Below are 13,928 nucleotides of genomic sequence, written 5' to 3'. Positions count from 1 at the left end.
ATTACTTATTTATTTACGCCTTTTGACATGTGGTTATTTGCGCTGACAAAATTCTTTTGTACATGGACAACTACTGACGTTGAGGTGAGTTTTTATTTTACAATTAATTTAAATTAGTACTCATTATAACTTTCCTGCCATAGTCCGAATCATGTTCCGATTTTCGAGCCTAACAACTCGTATAAGCGTTACATCTTCCGGATGAGGAAGCCCTTCACCTCAACCTCAGCTGCGCCTTCGAATTGTTACTGAAGATGGCTCGAAGAATGAGCCGAAACGTTTAATAATAAATTATGTATATCTGAAATCTTTACAGATTATTTACTTTTGCGCACCGTCTACCGCGCTTGACTCGTATTCGCCGCCTTTGTTACTATTTTTGAATTTGTATTAGAATTTTGCATAGCACAAGTCAACACAACTCGCAGAATTCGATTACCTTTCTCCGTTCTCAAATAACACGAGTTTGAAATTTTTTATTCCTAAAATTCCTAACGCTCCATAAATTTACCTGTACTGCAAAATGTGTGGCTCTACGGCAATTTTGTCATTAAGAAAAGTTGTTGTGGTATTCTAGCACAATCCGGTACGACTGAAGAAATTTTGAAAATGTAAAATTTTTTATTCACCCCTCTTTTTTTATTAATTTTTATTAATATATAAGCTTCTATAGATTATTATCTCTTGTTTTTACTTTAGCTTTACCTCAGTATAAAACCACAACTCCTAGAGTATCTATATTTCTTTAAGTATTACAATCATTATATATATTTCTTTATATTTATTTATATTTCTTTCATTTATCTTTGTAAATTTTTTTTATCGAAACGGAATGAGATATTAATATTTTTCGACGGCACAGCACGGCACAAGTTAATAGCATTTTAATAAAAAAATTTGAACTGTGTTGTGAAAATGTGCGGAGCTGATAATTATTATTACTAATTTTTTTTGTAATTTTTGTTTGAGTTATCGACTTTTTTCTTATGGCACAAGTCAACACAAACGTAGCCCAACGCAGCACAATTAAGAAAAATACAAAATTTGAAAAATGCGGGGCTGGCAAAAATTTAGTTTTTTATTTATAAAAAAAATGCTTTATGTTATTGAGTTGCAAATTGCGGCACAAATTAGCACAAACGTAGCACAATACAGCACAATTAAAAAAAATACAAAATTCAAAAAATGCGGGGCCAACTTCATTCACATAAACAGACAGACAATTCGCTATTTACAACAGCTGGGGATTTAAATCCGGCGACTATTTACACGAAGCAGGTGCCTAGGGCACGGCCTCCAGCGGTGTCGTGCGCGCGTTATTCAGCGCTCAGCTGTGAGGTTATAAACAGCCTTACGCTGTTTACGATGCCTCGCACTTGCTGGCCAGACGGCCGCGCGGGCACGACGGTACCGCGTCGCGGGATCAGCTGATCGCGTAAACGGCGCGACGCGTGGCGGTTAATACCGCCGGTAGATTTCGGCGGGTTGTAACGTTCGCGCAAAGAGCACTTAGTAGAGGCGCGGAATCCCCGCACCTCTTGTCGTGGAGCGTTGCCGGTAGCAGGAACTAAAGTTCGCTGGATGCCGAGCAGGCAAGATCGTTTGCTGGAGCCCAAGGCGCTTGAGCCCACGATACTCGGCGGAAAGCGGGATCGGAGCGGTCACTGACAAAGATCACTTCGCGGAAGCCAAGGCTCCCGGACGGCACCTAGATGGCTTCTTCAAATCGGACAGATCAGGAAGAAGAGAGTCACAAGGTTCGTGCTCTCGTGGCTTATATACCCGAGCTCGGTGATAGGGGGATGCTCGGAAACGGTCGGAGGCGAAGTCAGCATCTCCGCCATTCAAGATTGGGCACGGAGAAACGGCGTGCTCTCGAACGTTCGAGATCGGCAACGACTGCGCGTGCGCGCTGAGATCGCCGTTACGCGGATGCCTTGTCCGAACGTGCGCGAACGCAAGAATTTTATCGACGCGTTGCGCCTTTCGCTGCTGTCCAACGAGTGTTCGGCCGGACAGCGTGGGACGTGTTGAATATAACAATCACACAGAAGTATGGCGCTAAAGTCGCAGTCTAGTTACTATTGATGTGATGGCGCTTGAGTCACGATATGGTTATAAATCAAAGTTAGCATTATTGTCTATGGTCTAGATTCTTTAACTTTTTGTGTGTACCGACACTCTTTTTTTCAAAAAGAAGGCTTGCTTATCTTCGTCTCTGTATCTAATGTCTCATGTATAAGTTGTTACGTAATAAAGGATTCTGTGTGATATTAAAGTACATACAAATACGCGTTGATTCGTTAACCCGTTCAGTTTTCAGTATATCACGGTCAAGTGAAGAATACGAGAGGGCTTAGTTTTTCAACAGGTTATGGGCCCAGGTTCCGTGCGTGCATAAAGTGATTTTGCATACGACAAAATGGCGGACACAACAAAGACAACTTTAGCAAAGTTAAACAGACAAAATTACTTCGTATGGAAATACAGGATGGAGATATTACTCATGAAAGAAAAATTGTGGAGTGTAGTGAATGAAGACAAACCTGTAACAGGGACGGATGGCAGAAGTGCAGAACAGGTTGCCGCATGGCAACAGCGAGACGATCAAGCGCGCGGATGGATTGGACTCTTGGTCGACGACAGTCAATTTTGCTATATAAGGAACTCGACGACAGCAAAGAAAGCATGGTATGCGCTCAAGGCATATCATGAGAAGGACACGCTGAGCAATAAAGTGACTCTGATTCGGCGTATTTGCTGCAGTAAAATGGAAAAAAGTGGCAACATGGATGATCATTTGACCAATCTGACGGGTCTGTTTCAAAAATTAACAGATCTTGGTGAAGAGCTTTCGGATAGTTGGATCGTCGGAATGATTAACAGCCTACCAAGAAGTTACGACACGTTGGTCACAGCGCTCAAGACAAGACTGGAAGCAGATCTGACTTTGAGTTTGGTGCAATCAAAGTTGCTCGCGGAACACAATCGCCGAAAAGAAGCCCATGGTGGCGATGGCGGTGAAGCGGTATTGAAGACAATAGTTAGAAGCACAACATGTTTTTTCTGCAAGAAAAGTGGGCACATAAAGCGTGATTGCACACAATACAAAAACTGGAAAGAAAAACAGAATAAGAAAACGAAGACAAAAGAAAAGCAAGATAAAGAAAATAAGGTGCCGAAACTGGAGAAGCTCAATAAAGTAGAACAAAATCAGGAATTTTTGTTCATGGTTAAGGCTGGCAGTCATGCAGGTTGGGTTATTGATTCAGGGGCTACGTGCCATATAGCGAGCGATGAACGGTATTTCGTGTCGCTTGATAAGACAGTGCGCAATAATCTCAACGTTGCGAACTGTGAAAAAGTAAGCGTAAAAGGCAAAGGGACATGCGTAATCCCATTTGTGAATGTAGATGGTGTTGAATCGCGAGCTACAATCTCAGAAGTGATGTATGCTCCGGATATTGATGGAAACTTACTATAGGTAAAGAAACTTTTAGACAATGGTTATACAATGAATTTTGTGCCGGGCGCGTGTGAAATCTTGTATAAAGACAGAAAGATGGGAATTGCGGACGAACATTCAAATTTATTCCGATTACGCAAACCAATAAGGGCGTGTATGGTCAGAGAACACAGTTCAAAATGCATCCACTATCGGCATCGAGTTTTTGGGCACCATGATCCAGAAGCAATGAAGTTAATGTGTTTGAAAGAACTGACCAATGACATGGTGATTGAAGACTGTGACATTAAAACACTTTGTGAAGTGTGTGCTCAAGGGAAACTGACACGCATGAAATTCCCGAAACAATCATCAAGCAAATCGACAGAACCGCTCGATCTTATCCATACAGACGTTTGCGGACCGATGCAGACAGTATCACCAAGTGGGATGCGTTACGTGCTCACATTTATCGACGACTTTACTAGGCATACAGTAATTTACTTGCTTAAACAAAAGTCAGAAGTTGAAATTAAACTGAAGGAATATATAGAAATGGTGAAGACTATGTTTGGGCGTAAACCTAAAGTGATCAGGTCAGATCGAGGAGAAGAATACGTCAGAAAACAAGTCATTGGAATGCTGCAAAACGAAGGAATTCGAGTGCAGTATATAGCGCCATACACGCCACAGCAGAACGGCGTGGCGGAACGTAAAAACCGGACGCTTATTGAGATGGCGAGGTGTATGCTTTTTGAGGCCGGGCTGCCATACAGTTTTTGGGCAGAGGCGGTGAATACAGCCAATTATATACAGAATTGTTCACCTTCCCAGTCAGTTGACAAAACACCGCACGAACTGTGGACTGGGAGTAAACCAGGTACGAAGCATCTTGCAATTTTTAGAATTAAACGTTTTGTTCACATACCCTCAGAGGAACGACGCAAATTGAACAAAGTGGCAGCACCAATGATCTTCGTTGGGTATGACGAACACTCAAAAGCATACTGGTGCTATGATCCGCTTCAAAAGAAGATGGTCATCAGTCGAGATGTGCGCTTTACTGGCAAAATGTATTCAGCATCAAAGGTTGACATCAATTTATCCAAAGGGAAAATAAGTTCAGAAGACGAATCAGCCAATGTCGAGATCGACTTAAACAAGTGTGATCCAGAACCAGTGATCGTTCAAGAGGAATGGAACGATATTCGTGAGTGGAACAACGATTCAGAATACGAATCAGCAAATGAGAGAACAGAACAATCAGATAATGAAGAAGGCAAAGCAGAGCAGCAACAACAATTACGCGTCTCACAGCGCGTAAATAAGGGCGTCCCTCCTCGTCGCTTTATCGAGGAAATCAATGCAGTAAGCACTCAAGTGACAGAACCAAAGACATTGACCAAAGTCATGGCTAGCGAACAGAATGACGAATGGATCAAGGCCATGACAGTGAGATGGACTCGCTGATGAGGAATGGGACCTGGGAGCTGTGCGAGCTGCCAAGCGATCAAAAACCAGTAGGATGCAAGTGGATTTTTAAGTTGAAAACGAATGCAGACGGAAGCATCAAATGCTATAAAGCGCGGTTAATCGCCCAAGGTTTTTCGCAAAAATATGGGACAGACTACGATCAGGTATTTGCTCCCGTGGTAAAGCAAACGACATTCCGAATTCTTTTAACTATAGCAGCGGAACGAGGCATGCTGGTATTTCACTGGGATGCAAAAACAGCTTTCCTAAATGGAAAACTGAAAGAAAAGATCTGTATGAAACAGCCACCAGGATATGAGCGAGAAAGCGCATTGGATCTTGTCTGCTTGCTCATGAAAAGCACGGACTCAAGCAGGCAGCTAAATCATGGAACAAGGCGATTCATGATGCGCTAGAGAAGATCGGGTTCATCCAGGATGATGCGGATCCGTGCATGTATTCGGCAAAACTGAGTAATGAGTGGTGCTTTATATTCATTTATGTGGATGATGTGGTCATTGCAAGTAAGGAGCTTCAAGTGATTGAATCAGTGAAGAATGCGCTCTCTTCGGAATTCGAGATGCAGGACCTTGGGGAGATCCGGCACTATTTGGGATTGGAGGTCAATAAGAATCCAGGAGGATATTACCAAATCTATCAGACAAACTACATTCATCAAGTGGCATCATCGTTTGGGTTAAGTGAAGCCAAGGCATCAAATGTGCCAATTGACCCAAACTACAACAAATCAAAGGATAAAACAGAGGTTTTGCTCAACAACACAAACTATCAACGTCTGATCGGGTGTCTGCTATATATTTCGATATGCACTCGACCAGACATATCGGCGAGCGTGTCAATCCTGGCACAAAAGGTCAGTAGACCAACTCAACGAGACTGGAACGAATTGAAGCAAGTTGTCAAATACCTGGTTGGTAGTTCCAAATTGAAGCTGACATTGTAAGGCAACAAAGCAGGAGTTTGTTTTTGGCTACGCTGATGCAAATTGGGCTAAAAGCAAGACAGATCGGAAATCAAACAGTGGCTACATATTTCTGGTAAATGGGGGAATTGTGAGTTGGGCATGTCGGAAGCAGACGTGCGTGGCTCTATCAACAATCGAGGCGGAATTCATCGCTCTGTCCAGTGCTTGTCAAGAAGCTTTACGGCTACATCGAATCTTAGATGACATGAAGCAACCAGTTAGTGGACCAATCACTATATACGAGGACAACCAGAGCTGCCTCAAACTCATTGAGGAAGAGAAACTGTCAAACCGCACTAAACATATTGATACTAAGTATCATTTTGTGAAGGACTTCGTCAACAGAGGGGAAGTGCAATGCAAATACTGTCCAACAGAGGCTATGCTGGCGGATCTACTTGCAAAGCCTCTACCAGCACATCGGTTCAAGGCATTGCGAGAGGATTGTGGTCTTGTGTGATTAAGGGGGAGTGTTGAATATAACAATCACACAGGAGTATGGCGCTAGGGTCGCGGTCTAGTTACTATTGATGTGATAGCGCTTGAGTCACGATATGGTTATAAATCAGAGTTGGCATTATTGTCTATGGTCTAGATTCTTTAACATTTTGTGTGTACCGATACTCCCTTTTTCAAAAACAAGGCTTGCTTATCTTCCTCTCTGTATCTGATGTCTCATGTATAAGTCGTTACGTAATAAAGGATTCTGTGTGATATTAAAGTACGTACAAATACGCGTTGATTGGTTAACCCGTTCAGTTTTCAGTATATCACGGTCAAGTGAAGAATACAAGAGGGCTTAGTTTTCAACAGGACGATAGACGGTCCGGGAGGTGGCGACAGGACAGTTCGTTACACGTTGTACAACTTGGCAAAATGTTTATAAAATTTTGACAATTGTCAGATTTTTTTACGAATGTTGCAAAACCCCACGATGTGAAATAACAATTCCACAAAAATGCAGTTTACAACATTCGAAAGCGTGAATTTTTCCTTTTAATTTGCGTTTTTGTTGAGCGTTGTACAATTTTTATTCACTGAATTATTCAACATTAAAGCAAAAAAGGCCATTTTTGCTTCAGTGTTGCCTAACTCAGTGAAAAAAAATTGTACAACGCTCAACAAAAACGCAAATTAAAAGTAAAGATTTACGCTTTCGAATGCTGTAAACTGCATTTGCGTGCACTTTTTATTTCGCATCGTGGAGCTTTGCTAAGTTTGTAAAAAATTTTGAGATTTGACACATACCCATTTAAATCCGCATAACTTTGTAAACTCTCTGTAAATCGTTCAATTACTTATCATTTTCAAAACTAGGGATTTTAAGCTTTAAAATGCTTTTTAAATAATTTTTTTACGATCATTTCTGACAAAGTTACACTCTTTTGAATTACGCCTATTTTTCGGAGTCAGAATATGTGATCCCTTAATTTTGCCGTGAAGTGTATTTTAATATGAAAAATTAAATTAAAATGCGTTAAAAAAAATATTTGTTAATAAAAATTGTTAAGCATAAGGTTAGTAGGCCATATATACCAGTCAACAAAAAATGTTAAGTTTGTATATATTTTTAAACGGTTTGTTGTATACTAGTTTAATGGCAGTACACTTTTGCAACATGTTACGTTCATATTGCTTTACATTTTGTATGAGACATTTGTATTGAGTTTTTCGATTCAGTGCCCGAATACGGACAAAAAGCATCTTTTGTATGAAATCATTCTATTTTCTGCAATCGAATTGCGTGCATCTCAAAAAAGCTTTAAATTTATAAAGAACATTTACAAAAAAGGAAACATGATTTTATTCTGCCACGTGTTCAGTGAAATTATTCTGAATCAAAGTATTTTTTTTAATTTTTAATATTGTTATATCTACCTAATCTTTTCAAAATGTTCAATAAATAATAATTGTTTTCATCGGTTTTAACGTTTACTAACCTTTAATTTTTTTACTTGGCAACATTTTGTTTATGTTGTTACTGCACAAAACTAACATTTTTCTTTTGTATATGATCTCTGTAGCTTCTTTATACAAACTGATATCGCTAACAAACGAACGGGATCCGATAGCGCACAGTGCAATAGCCCACCAACTAATCATCTTGAGTTATCTAGCCTAACCAATGGAAAAATTTTAGGCATCGGCCGCTGTGAGTGGTGGTGTGCTATCGATCCCGTGCGCTATTGAGATCCGCCCAAGGAAAACACTAAACATGGCCTTCTCTAATTTGGTTGAACTTTATGTGTATGTAATGGTTCAGCTCTCCTATCAATTTATGCTAAAATAATATAACGCAGCTCTTAAGCATTTGCGGGAAAAATGTGTTTGTATATTTACATATTGATAATATCAGTACAAAATTATCTTTTCAAAAAAAGGTAAAAAAAAGGCACCAAGTATGTGTATGTACCCTTAAATTTTTGTTTTTTTTTCTACAAAATTCATGTGGTACTATCTTTGTATCCTCATTGAAAAGTTTTCCTATTGTAAATTAAAATGTTACTTAAATGTTAAAGAAACTTAATCTGTAATTTATTTTGCGTAATTACTTTTATAACGTTTATTTTACAAGTGTTTCATTTATTGCATTCTTTCGTATGTTAATTTTTTTAAGTGTTTTTCTTATCTAACAGCGCCAAGTTTTTGTAGTTTAAAAATTTTTTATTTCAATAAAATTTTACATTTCTTTTTCCTCTTTAATTCTTAGCCATCACCACTTAGATTTTATTTTAAAAAATAAAGATACTATCACTTGGATTTTATTTGTTAAAAATAGTACAGCAGTTATTTTTAACAGTACATCAATATATTCTCTTTATAATTGACGCAATTTAAAGATTTCATACACTTTTTAGGGAAAAATACATTTAGGTTGGATTAAATTTAAGGTATTTATTTTTAAGTAAATACGACTTGGGTTGAAATAGGAAGATTTTTCAATGATAATACAGATAGTTCTTAAGTTTTGTATAAAAATTAAAGAAAGTACCACATAGGTTACAATAGGAAAATTTTTCAATGAAGATACAAAGATAGTACCATTTGGATTTTGTAGAAAAAAAAAAAATTTTTTGAGGGTACATACACATACTTGACACCTTTTTTTACCTTTTTTTGAAAAGGTTTCAACTTGTAACGAGTCTTAAGAAATGTTCGACAGAGCAATGACATTCACATAAATTCCAAAACAGATAACGAGATTATTATAAATTACTTAATAACAATTACGCGGAGGTTACATTATCTCTAAATACTGCGAACAGGCTCTTCATAGAGAGAGAGAGAGAGAGAGAGAGAGAGAGACGAGCAAAGCTTCTCAATTTAACAAAATATATATTTAGCAACGGTTCTCAATACAACGGAGATACATGATTAATCGAACGCGCAGCATCACATGCGATGCCAACGACTCAGATGACGAGTCGTTCCGCGCAATACTACGAAAATGAGATACAACCTGGAGGTTGCGATCAGTTTTCCTTTGGTGAAGCGACGGAGATAAAGACCGTTGGCCACCCTGGTCTTCACGGGTGTTCGTTAATGCTGCGGCACCTGATCACGCCAACGCGAGATGACGGATGTCGTAGTGATAGCGTGCTCTGCAGCCACGGCACACCTTCTTGGCGTCACTCCCTGTCGGAGTTGGATGGCCACGATCCTGACCGTCCTGCGATCCACTTTTAGGCTCACACCGGAACGCCGATCACGAGTTCCCCGCGTCAACGTCTCGAGCCCACAATACTTCTCGCCGAGACCATGCGGCTGTTCCTCCTGTTTCCTTGTTCGTGGCTCACTTTTTTCTGCCTTCTCAGGCCTGTCTTCTCCGTGTTTGGCGCGCTCGCTACTCCTTATTCCCTCTCTATCTCCCTTCCTTTTTCTTTCTTTTTTTATTTCTATTCAGACTTTATTATTCTCGCTTCCCATAGATATCGTTACTTGCTCTATTTTGCGTCGTATATTCTCCATATCGCCACAAACTTACAAGTAAGATTATAAAGGATTAATGAGTATATATATATATATATATATATATATATATATATATATATATATATATATATGTATATATATATATATTTTTTTTATACATATGACAGAAATAAGAAGTTCAAAATTTCAAAAACTCCTTACGTGAATATAAAAGTTAAAAAACTGTCTTGTTGAATATAATTAAATTTTCAAAAATCAATTCCTCACCAGTGTAAAATGAAAAGAATGAAAGTCTTTATTGCCAAATTCTCTGCTCCATCCACAGTAAATAATATGTTTTTTGTTTAGACAAAGTATTATGCTCTTATGAGTGCTGTGCATCAAATTTTCCAAGTGTTATAATATATGATTGACAAAGTGCATATGAATGTGGTAACAAAACAAAACTAATTAAACCAAATGTGCATTATTTAATCTGTTTTTATCTTTCTACTTTTCTTCAATGGATATCTTTTTACTTTTCTCAAGGAAAATGTGCTTTGCTTTCTCAGATCTGCCTCTAAGTCATAATATTTTGGCTCTAACATTAATGTACATGTATATTTTGAATGAATTGACGTTTGTAACAAGTATCAACTGATTAAATGAAAATATAAAAATAATTCTATTGCTTGCTGTACGTGTAATTTTACAAGTTGAGTTTTGGAGGTTTCAACGTAACATGTTCACGCTGGTTTCAAAAATTTGTGACTGAATTAATTAAGTATGGCAAGAACATTTTGAATTCTGTTAATTAAAGTTAATAAAAAAATTAAATGTAGCTTTTACAATGTATATAGAGTTCATTAAACTAGTTAAAATAATACATGATATTAAATATGCTGTTACAAAGTGAATATTAATTGTAAATTAATATAATGATATGTTTGTTAATCTCGCTGTGTTACCTGATATTTAATAATATTACTAAGTGTCTTATAAAAGATATTCTCTCTTATAAGACGTAATTTATTTTGTAACACGAGTGATCATATTTAATATCATGTATTATTTTAACTAGTTCAATGAACTCTATATACATTGTAAAAGTTATACTTATTTTGTTAACTTTAATAAACAGGATTCAAAATGTACTTACCATACTTATTAATTAATACAGTCACAAATTTCTGAAACCAGAGAGAACAAACAGCGTTGAGACTTCTAAAACTCAACTTGTAAAATTACATGTATAACAGGCATTAAAATTATTTTCATATCTTTATTCAACTTTATTCATATCTTTATTTAACATACACTTGTTTCAAACGTCAATTCATTCCAAATATACATTTACATTAACGCTGAGTTAAAAAATTATGACTTAGAGACAGATCTGGGAAATGAGATACGCATTGGAGGAAGGTAGGAAGACAAAACCAGATTTAATAATGAGCATTCGGTTTAATTAGCTTTGTTTTGTTATCTTCATTCATATGCACTTGTTAATCATGCGTATAACACTTAAAAAATTTAATGCACTCATAAGGCTATAATATTGACTCTAGTTAATGCAAAATATATATTTTTCTCTGCACGTATTTATTATAGGCCCATTCAACGCGTTTTCACACCACACGAACGAATTCGGCAAAAATTGTGTCATCTGCCCCGCGAACCGGGATATTATTGACGATTCAGCTTACAGGTTAGGAAACCCACCATATCGTATATCACAGCAATCATGGTCGCGGCCACGTGATGTATCCCATGGTTGCATGCATGGTGGAAGTAATAAGGTGTGCTTATGCGCATGTTTCTTGCAATATCCAATCACTTAACGTGACAGAAGTCCGCCATGTTTTGCACTTTTGACTGTGTACTAACTCACGGAAACACACCGACACAAGAATCTGTTTGTATGAGTTCAAAATGGACGATTTTTGTCACGATGCGCAGAACAAACGAAAATGTGTCCGCAATACGAGCACACCTTATTACTTCCACCATGGTTGCATGCGGGCTAATAGTGTAGTAACGAGCGCCACTCGTTACTCGTGTGGAAAAGATGTACTGGACAAGATTCGCTTGGCGATGATAACGTATCTTAAAAAAAAAGCCAAAATTTGGACTTTGCGTTGCGATACCTCCGCACGTAGAGCATAGAGAGAAAAAATACTTTTCTTATACAATTTGACCCCAAGCTATCGATTGAGACTAATCAAAACTTGATCGGTTCAGCCGTTACTGAGATCTGATAATCTCGTTATGCTTGAACTCGCATAAAAAAGAGTCGATCTCGCTAAAGCGTGGATTGGCGCGAGACGCGACCGCGCCTCTAGATATCAATTGGTAAGAACGAATCGACAACAAGCGGCGTAACGTTGCAAATAAAGTAGTGTTAGAATTAATTGCACATTTTAGGCCAATTTCTGAGATATCTGTTCTATCGTTCATGGCTTAAAGATCGAACTGCTGTGTTATTTGTCCATTGTAACTAAACAAAAAAATCTTTTTTTTTATGCAAATGTTCAGTATTATTCTTTAGTTTGATAATAATTAATGTCATATATACTATTTTTTAATGCAAATTTAATGGACTTTATAAAATGATGCTCCTTAATACAAGTCATTTATATTATTGTATATTAACATTATATTATAATAATTATTGTACTCCAATAGGCTTAATTAAAATAAATAAAAAATATATTACATAATGCCAATAAAAAGTCAAACACAAAGTATTATACATAAACATAATTATATTTTTCATACAAACATTACAAATAATATAGAGTTGCTTCTATCTCGGAATTTGGACCAACCTCAGGTTAATAAAATACTTATCGGCGCTATTAAGATCTGGACTATCTCCTATATAACAAATAATTATCAGCAAACTGAGTGAATCGCGTTACAGACAAACTGACTATTGCTAATTTGGATGTTGAAATGTAATTATTATTACTGGGCTATTAGTCAAGGCCCGTTAATTAAATGGTCAAAAAATGCATTTATCAGACATTTGTCTGATAATTGCATTTTTTGTCTGATATATTGTAAGGGTTGAATCTAAGCACATAAATCTTCAAATTATAATTATTTAAATTAAAAGAGAATAAACGAGATCGAAAGCCGCGCTAGGTGTTGTCGCAGAATCAAAACAAGAAGATAAATTCAGGTAAATATTTTGATCTTTAATAACGGTCTGCTTCAGTACAAAAGTAAGCATCTGTAACAATAATTAGCAAATATGTTTGATCTCAATTTTTAAATATTAAATTAAGCAGTAATTATAACAAATTACCAAAAATATGAGAAATCCATAAATTCAAAATCGTCCAGTAATAGTCAGTTGTAAATTAGTAAAGAATAATAAGGACCTCTTGGAAACGTGTGTAGATACATATTTTGGAACCTTAGGAAACTTAGGTAGCTCACTCTGTAAACAGCCAAGTGTAATAAATAAGTAATAATAAATAGAAGTAGTATGTCTATGCTGATTCTAACTACGGGGCAACGAGGGGGGTGAGGTGCGGGGGAGGGGGAAATGTATGTGCGGGGGTGTAGGAAGGGGGGGGGTAATGACATCACCCCCGGGACTTACCGGGGTAATGACGTCAACCCCGGGACTTACGCTTATCTTTATTTACATAAACAGAGTTAACTGATATCGGTATATAAATATAAATAACAATTATTCGTTTAAGTAAATAGACAGTCGGGGGATGGGAAGAGGGAACCCTCGTTGCGTCGTATTTAGAATCGGCATAATATAAATCGCGCCGCGGGCCTAACGTCACCCGCGCGCAATATCGCGGGCCTGACGTCACCCGCGGGCTTGAAATTCGCGCCATATCGCAGCGATTATTCGCGAGCGTTCGCGGAACTGTCCTTTGCCGCCGCCGCCGCCGCGCGAGACAAAGGATATAATAAAAAATTTTCTAGACTCACCACTTCGTCCTCTTTCACCTGCCTGTCACCTACCCGTCGATAGCGCAGCGGCCCGCCATTGTCTTCGTGCCGCCGCCACCGCCACCACCACCCCCGCCACCACCACCACTAATTATGTCTTTCGTCTTCGTCCTCGTCCTCCTCCTCCTCCCCGCA

At 37.9% G+C, this 13,928-nt stretch overlaps 1 protein-coding gene across 10 annotated transcripts in view; it reads left to right on the top strand.

Moving 5' to 3' along the window:
* LOC105196676 (potassium voltage-gated channel protein Shab) overlaps positions 1–13,928 on the top strand; it is a 747,097-nt gene that overhangs the window by 298,511 nt on the left and 434,658 nt on the right. The window lies entirely within an intron of this gene.

Source organism: Solenopsis invicta, chromosome 4 (assembly GCF_016802725.1).
Source record: "Solenopsis invicta isolate M01_SB chromosome 4, UNIL_Sinv_3.0, whole genome shotgun sequence".
In the NCBI taxonomy this organism is placed as follows: Eukaryota; Metazoa; Arthropoda; class Insecta; order Hymenoptera; family Formicidae; genus Solenopsis; species Solenopsis invicta.
The sequence above is the reverse complement of the archived record's forward strand: the minus strand, read 5'-3'. Positions and strand labels throughout refer to the sequence as shown.